The sequence below is a fragment of the Dasypus novemcinctus genome, chromosome 24 (genome assembly GCF_030445035.2).
Source record: "Dasypus novemcinctus isolate mDasNov1 chromosome 24, mDasNov1.1.hap2, whole genome shotgun sequence".
Classification (NCBI taxonomy): domain Eukaryota; kingdom Metazoa; phylum Chordata; class Mammalia; order Cingulata; family Dasypodidae; genus Dasypus; species Dasypus novemcinctus.
The window spans coordinates 34493107-34508797 of NC_080696.1; the positions used below are offsets into that span (position 1 = coordinate 34493107).

Below are 15691 nucleotides of genomic sequence, written 5' to 3' on the forward strand. Positions count from 1 at the left end.
ATCCCTGCAATATTATTTAAGACAACTCCAAGTACTGAAAATGCCCCCACATCACATCTCTTCTTCCCTCCCCCAACCCTCTGCAACTACCATGGCCAGTTTTTCCACATCAATGCTACAATTTCTTCCATGACTAGTCACAATAGTTCTGTAGTAGAATATCAATTATTCAACCTTAATCCATATTTTATTCCTCCAGGATGGTGATGTCCACTCCACCTCTTTACTGAGACAGGGTTTATATCTCACATGGTTGATGGATGCAATTCTCCTGCTTGGAGTTGTAGGCACTCTCAGTTCCCTGGTGTGGTGGTTGACAATCTTCACCTCCCTATTAGCTGACCTGGGTAATCCAATGAAATGGAGAATAGGAGATAGAACTCTGCTGAGGCTCAAGGCCCAGCTGACAAATGGCCAGTCCAGAAATTCAAGCCTTCTGAGTATACACCAACTCCAAGAACCATAAGTTCAGTAAAAGTGACTGAAGAGGCTTGTGTAGAAAGGTCACATCTGAGTCCAACTCTATCACACTCAGGAACACAAATTCCAAAGTAATCCAGAAATCCAGAACCATCCACCATGACCGTAGAACCTCTGTGTCTTCATATCCCTCAAGATCACAAGTACCTAGGGTTGCGTCTACTTTGGCTGCCTCTGGGATTCTGCTGAGGTGTGCATAAGTGTAACCCCTCTGATGACCTCCCAACTCTTTTTTGAAGACTCTTAGCAATATAAACTCATTTGTCTTTATCATTTCCATCTTTTTTAAAAAAACATCTATTTATTTATTTCTTAATTTATTTCTCCCCTGTTCCCCCTCTCACCCCAAGTTTTGTGCTCTCTGTGTCCATTCACAGTGTGTTCTTCTGTGAACGCTTCTATCCATATCAGCAACACTGGGAATCTGTGTTTCTTTTTGTTGCATCATCTTGTTGTGTCAGCTCTCTGTGTGTGCGGTGCCATTCTTGGGCAGGCTGTACTTTCTTTCACACTGGGCAGCTTTCCTTATGGGGCGCATTCCTTGCACGTGGGGCTCACCTACGTGTGGGAGACCTCTGTGTAGCATGGTACTCCTTGCGTGCATCAGCACTGCAAATGAGCCAGCTCCACACGGGTCAAGAAGGCCCAGGGTTCGAACCATGGACCTCCCAACTGGTAGGCGGACACCCTATCCATTGGGCCAAGTCCGCTTCCCATATCATTTCCCCCTTTTATTCAAAGTCTTTTTCTAGTTGAATCACCAGTTAGTGATTGGTAGCAATCCTTTTGTGCCAGGGAGGCTTATCCCCGAGAGTCATGTCCCACGCTGGGGGGAAGATATTGAATACATTTACATGCTGAGTTTGGCTTAGTGAGTGGCCACATTTGAGCAACATGGAGGCTCTCAGTAGGTAACTCTTAGGCACCTGGCAGCTCTAGGCCTAGTTGAAATTTCAGGCACACAGGTTTATAAGCATAGTCATCAGTATCAAGGGCTCATTATTGGACCTTCCTTCTTCACTGGTCTTTGCCCTTGCACTTGGGTGATTTTTGCTGTTCCATTGGGGAATGTGACAGAGCTCCCCCTGGAGGAATAGAGTTAGAACTGTGATATAACAGTAGCAGAGGGCAAGTGGCAAAGCTCAACTGGCAGAAGCAAGATAGCGTATTCATTGTAATGAACAAGAAGGCTGAATGGGCAATATGAATATTTAATCCACCAGACGGGTTGGTCACAGTTTTCCTAGAAAGGAAATAGAGGAACATCCTAATAAAATGTTACTTGATCAGAAAAATCTCTGGTTTTGGAGAAACCTGCCTTGGGTTACCACAATGGAGAGTCAGAGGTTCTCACCCAATTTTCACTTCTAAGGCAGTTCAAAAAATGAAAAATAAAACTCTTGATTGAAGGAGAGGTCAATGATCCTGTAATACTGCCACAAGCATATGCTATAAATCTTCACGTCTTTCCCAAATGAACCTGTTGTCATTTATTAGAGTTGTGGTGCACTGGGAAAAGGAAATGCCCAGGATTTACAGAGACATGTGATACTGGCTCCGAATTTATGCAATTTCCCAGGAACCCAAAACACCTTTATAGTCCTTTATACACCTTTATAGTCAACATGTCTTGTTGTCAAGTGTTAAACGGAGTTCTGCCGCAAATTTGATTCAAAGTTGCCTCATAGTTTTGTGGACCCATTCTGTGATTATTTCAACAGTTCCTAAATGCATAATTGGAATACACATGGTAAGGAACTGGCGGAATGCCCATTTGGACTCTCTGATCCATAGAGTTAAAGTTTTTTTGTAGGAAAGTCTAGGTAGAAAACTCCTGGTGCTAGGTATTGGTTCTTTTGAGGGATAAAGAGACCCACGGGTTCTATGGTCATGGCAGAAGGGCCCTTCTTTGGAGCTGGTGTTTCTGCGTGATGGAATTGGACTCAGAGGGGATCTCTTTTCACAAGACTTGCATGCTACTTTATTGGAATTGTAGTTGGTGCTGGGTTAAAATATATGTAGGGGGTTTGAATCTCTGGACTGATAATATGACACCCAGGCCCAGAGCCTCAACAGACTTCAGCTCCTACACTTTGATTTATTGGACTTACTCCACTCAGCTAACATGGAGTTGAAGAAGGTCAACCACCACAACATGGAGCCTAGAGTGTCTACAACTAGAAGCGGGAGGAGTGCATCCAGTACCCATGTGGAATCTAAGCCCTCACTTGACATAGGTGTGCAATGGACACAACCAATCCAATGTCCACAGAGAAAATGTGGAATGGGTGTGGGAACGGTAGCCATGGGGGCTGCTGGGTTTGGGGAATGGGAGGAAGAGATCAGATGTGGAGGTGTTTTCGGGACATGGAGTTGTCCTGGATAGTGCTTCACGGACAATTACGGGACACTGTAGATCCCCTCAGGGCCCACTGGATGGAACGTGAGAGAGTCTGGGCTATGATGTGGACCATTGACTATGGGGTGCAGTGATGCTCAGAGATGAACTTACCAGGTGCAATGGATGTGTCATGATGATGGGAGAGAGTGTTGCTGTGGGGGGAGTGGGGGGAGTGGGGGGTGGGGGCGGTGGGGTTGAATGGGACCTCATTTTTTTTTAATGTAATTAAAAAATAATAATAATAAATAAATAATTAAAAAAAAAAAAAGAAAACTCCTGGTGCTTTCTCTCTCTACAGGATAATAAACCTAAAGCAATACTACTTCCCTGGGGGAATTTCACAGAGAAATACCATAATTTAAACTTAAGGATGAAAGGATGATAATGCTAGTATCAGTCAGGGTTCACCCAGAGAAACATGAACAAGTAAGCACAGGTTGGGCCTGAGGGAGCTTTATTGCAAGTAATTAATGTACATGATTATGGGGATTGGTTATGCAAGACCAAAATCCATAAGGCAGGTCATTGGGAAGGGAAGATTGCTGGCTGAAGCTACTATCTACAGGCAGAATTTCTCCTGCTCCCACTTTCTCTCCTACTCAGCCTTGATTTTAATTCATGAAAGATATTGGTCTGGACTTTTCTTTGCTTGTAATGACTGTCTGGATTGATATCAGAATAAGGGCAGCCTCGTGGAATTATATGGGAAGTATTCCCTCCTCTTTAGTTTTTTGGAATAGTTGGAGTAGAATGTAATATTTGATAGACTACACTAGTGAAGCTGTCTGGGCTTAAGGTTTCTGTGTGGAAAGGTTTTCTCTTCAAATGGAAATTCTTTAATAGAGGTAGGACTGATCAGATTATCTATTTCCTCTGGAGTGAGCTTTGGTGGTATGTCTCTTTTAAGCAAGTTGTTGGATTTATTGGCATAAAGTTGTTCACATATATCCCATTATTCTTTCAATATCTGTAGGTTCTGTAATGACGTCAGCCTTCTCATTCCTGTTAATTTTCGTCTTTTCTCTTTTTCCTGATCAGTCTGACTAGAGTTTTTTCCATTTTATTGGTTGTCTATAAAAACCAGCATTTGATTTTGTTGATTTTCTCTATCATTTGCTTAACACCAAAATTTCCATTGTTTATTGCCAATGCCCTTAGGCAGGCTCTTCCCCAGGCTCTGTTCCAAATAGAGTCAGTCCCCTTAGGGACATCTTCCTGTTTTTACAGCATGCCTCTACCATTGGAGCTGGGTTCATGGACAGCAGCCCACTGTCCCATAGTGGCATATCTGCTCTGTAAGTGGGGCTCTGGGTGGGCGTGGTAGCCACTGGTCTTCACAGCTTCTCACTCCATGTGTGAAATCTTTACCCTCAAGCGAGCTGATATGAGGGCAATTGGAACCCAGTGTTCTCAGCTTGCCATGTCTGGGCTAGAACATCTGTTATACATGTCGGGTCTGCGTGGGGAATTGGAGCCGTAGTCCTCTTAGCTACACCTGACTGGAAGAGAGCTAATGCAACACTGAGCTCAGGGTCGTGAGAGATTCCAGTGGTATGCTCCTTCTGGATTAAAATTACAGCCCTAGATTGGGAGCTGGGGAGAGAGGAAGCCCCATTGTCTTGACTATACAAACCTGGAACTCACCTTCATGACACTTATCTGGGGTGCAGATATGGGAGCATGTTGTGACTCAAATACACAGATTCATTTTCCTTGAATAAATGTTTCTCCATTTGCTGTATGCCCTCAGAACAATTTCCAGAAGCTAACTGGTTGTTTTGTTTTGTTTAATCTTTTTTAGCACTTAAGTGGCTGTTTTTCTGGAGAGAGAGCTATCAAGCTTCTCACATGGCCATCCCAGAAGTCACATCAACTGAGAGTTCATTTGATTTTATCAACTTTGTTATCTTATGAGCTAAATGAGTTTGCTTTGTTATTTGAGTGGTTGCTTTAGGCTTTTGCCCTAACAATTAAGATTAATATATGATAGTATACTTACAAATGATATTATATCTCTTCACAAATAGTTCCAGAATTCCTAGTCTTTGATATATTGTTTTTATTTTTAACTTTTATGTATCATAAGTATGTTTTCTTGCATATATATATATATTATAACCCCCTACTACATTGTTATTTTTGTTTAAATGCTCAATTATCCTTTAAAAAATTTAAATAATAAGAAAAATCCTATGTGTGATTTGCCCAAAATCACACCATGAGAAATTGATGCATTTGGAGCTGGTCCCACTTCTGCCTGCTCTGACTCTTTAAAAAATTTTTTTGTGTGTTCATAACTTTTATTGTACATGTATTGTTTTTTATTTTCTCTCTTTTTAAGGATACATTCAAATATATGATGTTCCCATATACCTCCTCACCCCTCCCACATAAACAACCTTTCCATCATCGCAGCACATCCACTGCACCCAGCGAATACATTCTGGAACACCCCTGCACCACATGGACAGTGGTCTACATTGTAGTCCACACTCTCCCCTAGTTCACCCAGTGGGTCACGGCAGGACACACAACGTCCAGCATCTGTCCCTGTAGCACCACTCAGGACAACTCCAAATCCTGAAAATGCCCCCATACCTTATCTTTTCTTCTCTCTCCTTACCATCTGCAGCCACCATGGCCACCCTCTCCACATCACTATAATTTCTTCTGTTACTAATCACAATAGTTCCCCAGCAGATCACCAGTAAGTCCACTCTAAACCATACTCTCTTCGTGCATCCTGTGGACCCTGGGATGATTATATCCAATCTCCCTCTACATCAAGAGGGGACTTAAATTCCACCTGGATGATGGATGCAATTCTCCTGCTTGAAGTTGTAGGCACTCTTGGCTCCATGGTGTGGTGGTTGTCCCTCTTGAACTCCTTGTCAGCTGGCCAGGGTAAGTCCAACGAACAGACTGCTTCTGACTCTTCTACCTGTGTGGATTCATTTCTGCTTCACTGTCATCATTGGAATGAGTGAGGCCAACATAGCACAGGGTTGGAGCTGGTGAAACCACCCAGACCACAGACGAATGCAACCTCTCCTGCTTCCTGGGCAGGTCAGAATGAGAGGTGTGGAGGGAGACATCCCCTGACTGGTGCTAGAGAGATCTCCATAGACATGAGGCTTATTTGCTTCTCTTGCCCTTTCTAGCTGGTCCCTCGTCCTTTCCTGTGTTGCCCAGCCCTCAGAGCAGCCACTTCCTGTCCCAGGGCTTGCCTCCTGACTCGGAACATTCCAGGATCTCCTCATCAGACCTCACTTCTTTTTTTTTTTTTTAAAGATTTATTTATTATTTAATTCCCCCCTCCCCTGGTTGTCTGTTCTCTGTGTCTATTTGCTCTGTCTTGTTTCTTTGTCCGCTTCTGTTGTCGTCAGTGGCACGGGAAGTGCGGGCGGCGCCATTCCTGGGCAGGCTGCACTGTCTTTCATGCTGGGTGGCTCTTCTTATGGGTGCACTCCTTGCATGTGGGGCTGCCCTATGCAGGGGACACCCCTGCGTGGCAGGGCACTCCTTGCGCGCATCAGCACTGCGCATGGGTCTGCTGCACACGGGTCAAGGAGGCCCGGGGTTTGAACCGCGGACCTCCCATATGGTAGACAGACGCTCTAACCACTGGGCCAAGTCCGTTTCCCCAGACCTCACTTCCACTTCTGTTTCCCTCAGCTTGCTATGTCTTGTGAACTTTGGCCACAGGCTAAACACCCTAATACCTCAAGGCTGGGGGAGATGTTATTTGCAGATTGTGAAGAAGCAAAGTCAGCAGGCTGCCTCAGCCAAGATTTTGCCACTCATGAGATCTGCAGTCCTCTGTTCCCAGTTCTGCCACTTTATAAAACAATGTCTCAGGTAAGAAGGGAAGGGGTGCATACAATCTCAATGGGCACTTACTGCTTGCCAGGAGTTATCTGTGCCTATTCTTATTTAATCCGCATGATAAACCTCCTTTGTTAGATTGGGGAAACAGACTCAGAAGGAATCAGCCATAAGAATTCAAATCTTTGTCTATCTTAGAATAAAATGTAGTGTCCTCAACCATGACCTGTGAGGACACACTTGATCTTTCCCAACACCCATCCGTGGCCCCATCTCCCACTGCTCTTCCCCTTTTTCACGCATTCTGGTTCCACCTGTTTGCTTTCTTCCCACAACATGCCAAGCTCATTCCTACCTCCGGGCTTTCCTGTTCGTAGTTCTCTTGGCGTGGAATGCTGTGCCTCTTAATCTGCACATGTCTTTTGTAAATATCCGGGTCTCTGTTTTGAGAGGGACCCCATGCCCATCTAGAGGGGCCCCTGATCTCCACCCCTTCCAGGTGCCATCCCATTTTTCTATTTTCTTCAGAGCACTCATCTCTCTATGAAATCATCTTTCTTCATTCTTAGTTAACTCCTTTGTTGCCTGTTTCTCCTGCTGGAACGTAGGTTCAATAAGGATGGAGGTTTTATCTATTTTGTTCAATTATTGGTACAGGGAGATTATCAGTAAAATATACTGACTCACTGTAAACAAAGTCTCCCTTTTGGGAGCTGCCATGCACACATGATAGGATGGGGAAGGTTCCTGCCAGCCAGAGACTCCTATCCCTGTCCCACAGACCCCAGTTCCCGAAGTAAGAATATAATTCTGCAGCCCCTCTCAGCAATTATGAGAATTTAGCATCAGTTAAAGCAAAATTAGCAAATTCTGAGTGACATCTGTTTGTTTATAATACAAGGGGGAATGGGAACTGAGAGTAGAAAAGAGAAGAAAGGAAAGGAAGCCAGGTGCCTGATGAAAAAGTCAGTGCTAAGCAGGGAAGAGGAAGCAAGCCAAGTTGTTTGAATAATTAATTTATTGATCAAACAAAGGTCTGATGGGCATGATAAGGGCAAGGACTCAAGCACATTTCCTCCTCCCTGCTGGCTGACATTTAAGGCAGGTGTGGCTCTGAATGGCTGGTCAACGCTCATAGCCCACTCTTCTTCCTTTCCTCTGAGAACATCGTCCCAAGGAAGACCCTGGACTTGACCAGTCCATTCCTGCCTGCTGAGGTCCTCGGAGTTCATGGCTATGGTGAGACTTGCAGTCTTCACTCCACTGATGGAGCAATTCCAGCTCACTGACAATCTTCAGTATTTGCCGAGAATGTCCCATATTCTCTAGTGGCCTTTGTAGACTGTGAGGGGAAATACCTCTGGAAAGACAGGCTGGCAGATCCCGGGATGCAGGGCAATGTCCGGGACTGAATTTATCCAGAGATGAGACAGACACAGTAGAGTCAGGTGAGCTTGGAATCCTGGCCACACACTTACCAGCTCTGTGTCCTTGGGCAAATGCCACCATCTCCCTTTGCCTCCAGCTTTTGCATCTGTGAAATGGGCATAATCACACCATCTTCACAGGGCTATTCGAATCAATTAGTCAATCCCCCAGGAGTGTTTGAGCAAAGCCTGGCAGTGTCAGCTTGCTGCTATGACTTGAAATGCCTCTCCTTGCAATGCCTTCATGGTGGGATGTGGAAAGATGTTGGGGAGCAGAGTGGAGTGTGGGATGCGAGGTTGATGGGGACTGAGTGACCATGCCTCTGAGCTCTCTCCTGCAGGCTCCTGGCTCCTGTCCAGCCAAAGCCCTCTCCAGCTGGGTGGCTTTGGGGATTTAACCCACCTTTCTGTGCCTCTGCAAAGGGGAGCTGATTATAACATCACCTACCTCAAAAGGTGGTGTTGAGGATTAAATAAGGTGATTACAAGCAAGGCCCCTGTACCTCAATAAATATTCACTGGCCTCATTCATATTATTTCAGCTCAGTAGTGTTCATGCATCATGTGCTTCAGAATTTCTCAGAAGCCTCTTCCCAGCTCCCTCTTCCAAGAGTTTCTGACTCAATGGCTCAGAGGTGGCCAAGGAATCTGCATTTTTAATAAGCATCTCTGTCCCAAAATAGCACTGCTGCATCCTCAAAAACTCCACTCTTTTCTTTCCGTTGCCTCTTTTCAGTCCACACCAGAACTCAGAAGAGGTGTCATCGTCACCCTTTGTCAAAGCTGATATTCCATCAAGTAAGGTGCCCGACCCCCTATTTTAAGGAAATTTGTCTTTGGGTTAAAGTTCAAGTCTCTAGTCCCTAGTTATTGACTCTAACATTGCTAAAAATATATATATATTTTTTTTTGCAAAGAAAAGTCCTGAATGGAATAGATACATGATGAAACGAACAAACAAATTCAATTTGTCATAAGGTTGATGCTCAAAGTATGGGTGAAACCCATGAATCATCCTCCTGGGGTGACAGCTCCAAGGCAAGCTCCTGGGCCCACCCCAGATCCTACTGAAACACATGCAGGAATGTGCAATTTATGCTTCTACCCGTTGTGTTGTTCCCTAGAGTTCCACACCCTCTGCCCTGGGCTAGGGACCTATGGCCTGAGAGTCCCGATGGCCGAGGAAGGGCAAATGTGCACCCAGGCCTGCTCTCTGCCCTGGGTTCTGCCCGGGAAGGTCTTGCTATTTGTCCTTCTGCACCACCCTTCCCTGCAGCCCTCAGCATCAGCCTAGGACTCTCCCTGGGCACATGGATGCTCACTTCTAATCTCACCCCGTGGGGCTGCTCGCCCTGTAGAGAGCCACAGTAGTTGTCCTTTGTTCCTCCCACCTGCCAAGCCCTTGCCCAACTGAGGACCTTGGCACCTGTGGATTCCAGCATGGGATGTGCCCTCCCCCATCATCTGTACCTTCTGGAATCTGCTCAAATGCCTCCTCTTCTGAGACATATTTCCTGACCCCCTACCTCCAGTGGCCTCCTTCCTATTCCTGCCCTCATAGCCTGATTTTCCCCCTTAATAGAGTTGGCGATTATTTTGTTTATTTCATCTTGATGTCTAGGCATCTGATTAGGATGAAGTTTACTCAGATGCTCAATTTCTTTCTTTTTCATGTGAATTTAGTGACAGGAGCCAGTGTGTTACTGCTCCTGATTCTTGTTTTGGTCTCAATCATTAGGATTGTCTTAGTTAGTTGCCCAAAACTGAACTCTGGACCTAGTAATTCGTTGCAGTGTGACTTCCCAGGGCATTGGAGGAGGAGGCCATAAAGGCCAAAAAAAGCCTCTCTTATTTATTTTTAATTTTCTCACGTCTACTTCCTTGGCCTGCGAGAAGATGGCAACTTTTAGCAACTCTCAGTTCAATGCCTGGTTGGAGTGTGTTTGTGGAAACACAGACCAAATCAATGTGATAGAGGTTACTGCCTGGAGGCTAAGAGCCTTGTCATTCAAACTTTCTCAGAAACAGTTCTCCAGCCTTCTCTGGCAGACCTGGTTAAGAAATATTTCCACTCCCCTCCAGTCCCTTGCTGGCTCACAAGACGGACAATGGGGCAGCCCCACCTGACCTGGGACACAGTGGGACACAGTGGACCAAATTTGTGGGTCAGAAACTGAGTCAAAGTTACCTGTGTCCCTCTCTCTCTCCTTTCCTGGGCTGGTGGATCCCTGGAGCCCCTGGTTGGTAGCTGCAGGCTCAGAGGCCTGAGCATTCTAAAATGTCTTTAGTGTGGACGAGGGTGCCAGTAGCAGCAACCACTGGTTTGGCCTCACAGTTCTGTGGTCATGATAACTCTCTTCTGTCCCTCTCTCCTCTGGACAGTGTCCAGATTTCTCCTGGTGTCCCAAACCTTAGAAGATCTTTTTCTAGGCTATTTCAGCCTGTCCTCTAGCTATTTTTCTGGAGACAAGAGTCCTGAGTCTTTCTAGTCTGCCATCGTCCCTGAAGTCCCCTATTGCATCTTGTCCTGGAGAGCAGGTGTCTATTTCTGCCTAGAGCCAAGCACAGTGCCTGGCACACAACAAATAATGATCTAATGAATGGATAGATACATGAAAGTTTCCCAAGTCAAACTCCTTGAAAGCCAGTTTTAACCTCATGTCAATGGGCAGGCCTTTGGAGGACCATGGAAAGCCCAGTTCTGTGAGCAACACTTTAGTACTAGGTCTATTTTTCTGGAAAGACAAACGAAAGATTTCATCACACTTTCAAAATGCCACCCCCCCCCCCCCCCCCCGCAAAAGGTAAAGAATCATGTTCTGAAGGAGGCAAATTGAAAAAGTAAGGAGTTTGCTAATAGGTGAGTTTTCAGGGTGTCAGTTGGTTCCACCTCCCCTGGAATTAGCCTCTTGGACACATGCGGGGAGGGTCAGAGAGCAGCTGGGACTCCAGCATGGCCTCATCCTGGCTGGGACCTCGGACAAGCCACAGGGGTTCTCTGGGTCCCAGTCTGCTCACCGGTATGGGTGAGAATGGGGGCAGACACTGCAAGGAGCAGGCTTAGCACGGCCACTGCCGCCCAACACAGAAAGGTCAGCCCACGCTCTGCCTCCTCAAGGTGGTCTGTCCTCCCTGCCTCCACCTTTGGCCAGGTCTCCCCTCACAGTACCCTCGCATGGCACCTCCCACCTCCCTTCACAGCCCCGTCATGCCTCCTCATCAGATGACCATTGGCAGGGATGGCCAAGGCTGTCAGCCTCCCCAAGGACACGTGTGCTCTGTGAGGGCAAGGCCCTGCCTGGCCACTCTCCACCCTACTCCAGAGCCACAGTGCCGGCACTCATCAGCGCACAACTGTTTTAGGTGGTTTCTCTGTCCAGTGAAAGATAGCAACTCCTGTCACCTAATGTCATACAAAACTCCTTCCAGAGTTGGTCGTTCACTGTTTTTTCAGCCCCAGTGGGTAGTTCCTGTCACTAGAGCTGCTGAAAGAGGCCTGCTCTCACCTGTGAAAATGTTCTCTAGAGACGGCAACTTTATGCATCCTGCACTTACTGGGTCCCAGGCTCTGCCTCTGGACTTTCGGTGCTTTGTGTCATTTACTTCACCAGCTTCCACCAGATGAGGGAGCTGAAGTTCAGAGAGATGAAGAGGAGGCTGATGGTGATGATAATACCACAAGTTTTGAGCACTGATCCAAGCATAATCCCCCTTAATCCTTGCTGCAGTCTTGAAGACTGCACAATTGTCACCTTCCTTCTACTGATTTGGAAACTGACTCTACCAAGAGACAACGTCAGCATTTGAACCCATTGTCTTAGTGCCACCTGATTCTGCATCAACCTGGCTACAGATACAGGGTGGCCCCTGTCCATGCTACAGCTGTCTTACTCGTCCTGCATCAAGCCCCCAAAGTCCATACACTCCTCTTCATCATTTCTTTAGACTCCATAGCCCTGAGAACCACAACCTCTGATGGGTCTGACACCCCACACACATACCAGTTGGTAAGACACCCGAAGAGCCAAATGGCAACCAGTTTCTGCTTTCGTACACTGACCATTCTTCTCCATTTTCTTGACAACAAATAACAAAACCCAACTGGTTACAAAAGATCAGGAAGGAAATGTACATTTCACAGTAACTGATGTTCTACAAACATCCCCAAAGGATGGGAGAGGACCTCAAATGGGAGAAAGTCACCACCCTGAACTAATGTTTTGGATATAATATCTTATAAAATCAGAGGTGAAGTGACCAAGAATGGCCCCAGGGTTTTTTGCGAAAATTTCAAAGGACGTACCCATGTCTTATCTGGGCAGGACCCTGCACATCCCCCGCAGATTGGGATGAAGACAGTGGAAAGTGCCTTTGTCTCAGAGCTTAGAGCAATGGAATTTGGGGGGCCCCTGTGCCCGAGGTTGTTGTGGCTGGAGTGGAGCAGGTGAGGGAGAGAGTGGTAGGAGGTGAGGTCAAGAAAGCAGGGGGACACATAGACCAATGGAATCGAATTGAAAGCTCTGATATAGAACCTCACATATACAGCCACATAATATTCGATAAAGCCACCAAACCCTCTCAATTGAGAGAGAGTGGCCTATTCAACAAATGGTGTCTGGAGAACTGGATAGCCATATGTAGAAGAATGAAAGAAGATTACCATCTCACACCTTATACAAAGATCAACTCAAGATGGATCAAAGACCTAAATATAAGAGCCAAGACCATAAAAACCTTAGAAAGCAGTGTAGGGAAACATCTACAGGACCTTGTAATAGGAAATGGATTTATGAATATCTCACCAAAAGCACGAGCAGCAAAAGAATTAATAGATAAATGGGACTTCCTCAAAATTAAAGCCTTCTGCACCTCAAAGGAGTTTGTCAAGAAAGTAAAAAGGGAGCCCACACAGTGGGAGAAAATATTTGGCAATCATATATCTGATAAGAAACTTATAACTTGCATATATAAAGAACTCCTATATCTTGAAAATAAAAAGATAAACAACCCATTTAAAAAATGGGAAAAAGACTTAAACAGACACTTCTCCGAAGAAGAAATACAAATGGCAAGAAAGCACATGAAAAAATGTTCCAAATCTCTAGCTATCAGGGAAATGCAAATCAAAACTACAATGAGATACCATCTTATACCCATAAGATTGGCAGCTATGAAAAAAACAGAAGAATACAAGTGCTGGAGAGGATGCGAAGGAAGGGGAACACTCATCCACTGCTGGTGGGAATGCGGAAGGATCCAACCATTCTGGAGGACAGTATGGCGGTTTCTCAAAAAACTAGCCATAGATTTGCCATATGACCCAGCAATACCACTGCTGGGTATATACCCAGCAGAACTGAAAACAAGGACACAAACCGATATATGTACACCAATGTTCATAGCAGCATTGTTCAGTATTGCCAAAAGTTGGAATCAACCCAAATGCCCATCAACAGATGAGTGGATCAATAAAATGTGGTATATACACACAATGGAATACTACTCGGCTGTAAGAACAAACACACTACAAACACATGTGATAACATGGATGAATCTTGAGAACCTTATGTTGAGTGAAGCAACCCAGACATTGAAGGACAAATACTACATGACCTCAATGATATGAAATAAACAAGCTGCCCTAGATAGCAAGAGACTGAACGATAGGCTTACAGGAAATCGGAGGGTGGAGGAAGGATATGAGCCGATGTCTGCAGGGGTGGAATTTAAGACGAGATGGTGGTAAGTATGAACACAAAGAAGAGATAAAATGGGGGCAAGGGGTTGCCTTTGGTTGGGGCTTTACGGGTTTGAGGGTGGCTGGGGAGGGATGGTTGGGTAACGTTGCCCAAAAGTGGGGGGAGGGAGGGGGAGCATACGAACACAGGAGAGGGTCAGGAGGTGGTGGAGAGTAAAATGCCGAGAAAATCATATCAAAATATAATAAAGAGGGTTACCTGTTTAGAATGCTCAGAGGGGAGGGTCTGATGCAGGACGGGCTCCTGGGGAATGCCTAAATGCTCATTCTGCCAGAGTGGGTGACACCATGGGGTAGAATCCCAAGTAGTGAGAGTGGGGGTGGACCCACATCCTGGGGAGGACTAATGCCACCAAATAGAGGGAACTGTATCCCTCGAGAGAAAGGGTGGCTCCCAGGGCATTGGGGCAGTTGAGCAAGTTAGGCCCTGAACACTATTCCATCTATTTCTGGAAGTGGCTCCTCAGGAAACGGAGGTTGGCTGTCACTGTGGGCACCAAGGTGGAAGGGAAAATGGACGTTAAATGTGTGGAACCAAAGTAAAAGGGGGGCAAGAGAGGAGTTTTTTGAGAGTACACAAGGATGGATATAAAACATGTAATATTACACCATAACATATAGGAGATGACAGACTGATAATGTAAACCATAATGTAAAACATAGGATAACTAAAAATGTAAAGAACTGTGTATCCTAAAGTATGCACCATAATGTAAGCACAGATATTACCTTGTTAGAAAGCTAATATCTCAGACTCTGTACATCACCTTAAGTAAATATGATGTGAATAGGGTGTAAGAGTATCGCTGTGGAAGGAAAAAGGTTTTGTGGTGGATGTATGGGAGTGCTGTATATTATATATATGCATTGCTGTGGTCTAGGACTCCTGTGAAGAAATGCTGAATAATTAGGGGGGGAAAAAAAAAAAAGGATAGGATGTGGAATTTTTTCAAGTCAACATTCTTTATCTAAGTTCTTTATCTAACTTTATCCAAGTTCTTTATCTATCCTTTAAACCCATCGCTATATGCCATTCCCTAGTAAGGGACCATGACATTATATTGGGCTTCAAATTTCGGGGAGCTCTGGACCACAGAGTGTCTCAACAATGGCAATGGAGGGATACTGGTATGGGATACCAATGACAGGTGATATATGGCTGACAGGGAGCTGTACAGAACATATATCCAGGGGGCATCGTAATGATTGGATATACTCATAGTGGCAAAAATTAAAAACCACAGCAGGGGTGTACTGGGTTCCTGGCCAGTGGTGCTCTGTTGCGGTCCCTAGGGGAGCAGCGACAGTCTCCCAGGTACAGCGGCAGGGACCTGGAGGGAGTGAGGGTTCAACAGTGAGCCCCTGATGCTAATGACTATGCTTGTGAGCTGATAAACCTAAAATAAGAACAAGGCCTAGAGCAACATTGTGCCTGGGAATTTCCTCCTGTCAGCCTTCATGTTACTCAAATGTGGCCAGTCTCGAAGCCAAACTCAGCATGTAAATGCAATGCCTTCCCTCCAGCGTGGGACATGACACCCGGGGACGAGCCTCCCTGGCAACGAGGGACCACTATCAAATACTAACTGATGATGCAACTGGAAAAGGACCTTATATGGAAGGTTCAATGCGGATCAGCAGAATATCCATGTCTACATAAAATAACATGACTTTAAAATGCTGTTTGACCTAAAGTAAGGGGGAAATGGAAAGGAGAAATGAGTTTATATGGCTACGAGTTTCTAAAAAAGAGTCTGGAGGCTGGCAGAAGGATTGCCCTCATGCACACCTGAGCAGAGT

The 15691-nt window shown here is 45.5% G+C and overlaps 1 long non-coding RNA gene across 1 annotated transcript; it reads left to right on the plus strand.

The window, feature by feature from the left end:
• The first annotated feature begins 271 nt into the window (after positions 1-271).
• LOC131275746 (uncharacterized) lies at positions 272-4817 on the plus strand. The gene is made up of 2 exons (XR_009183156.1): positions 272-347; positions 4683-4817. It is a non-coding gene; the product is annotated as an uncharacterized lncRNA (long non-coding RNA).
• The last annotated feature ends 10874 nt before the right edge of the window (positions 4818-15691 follow it).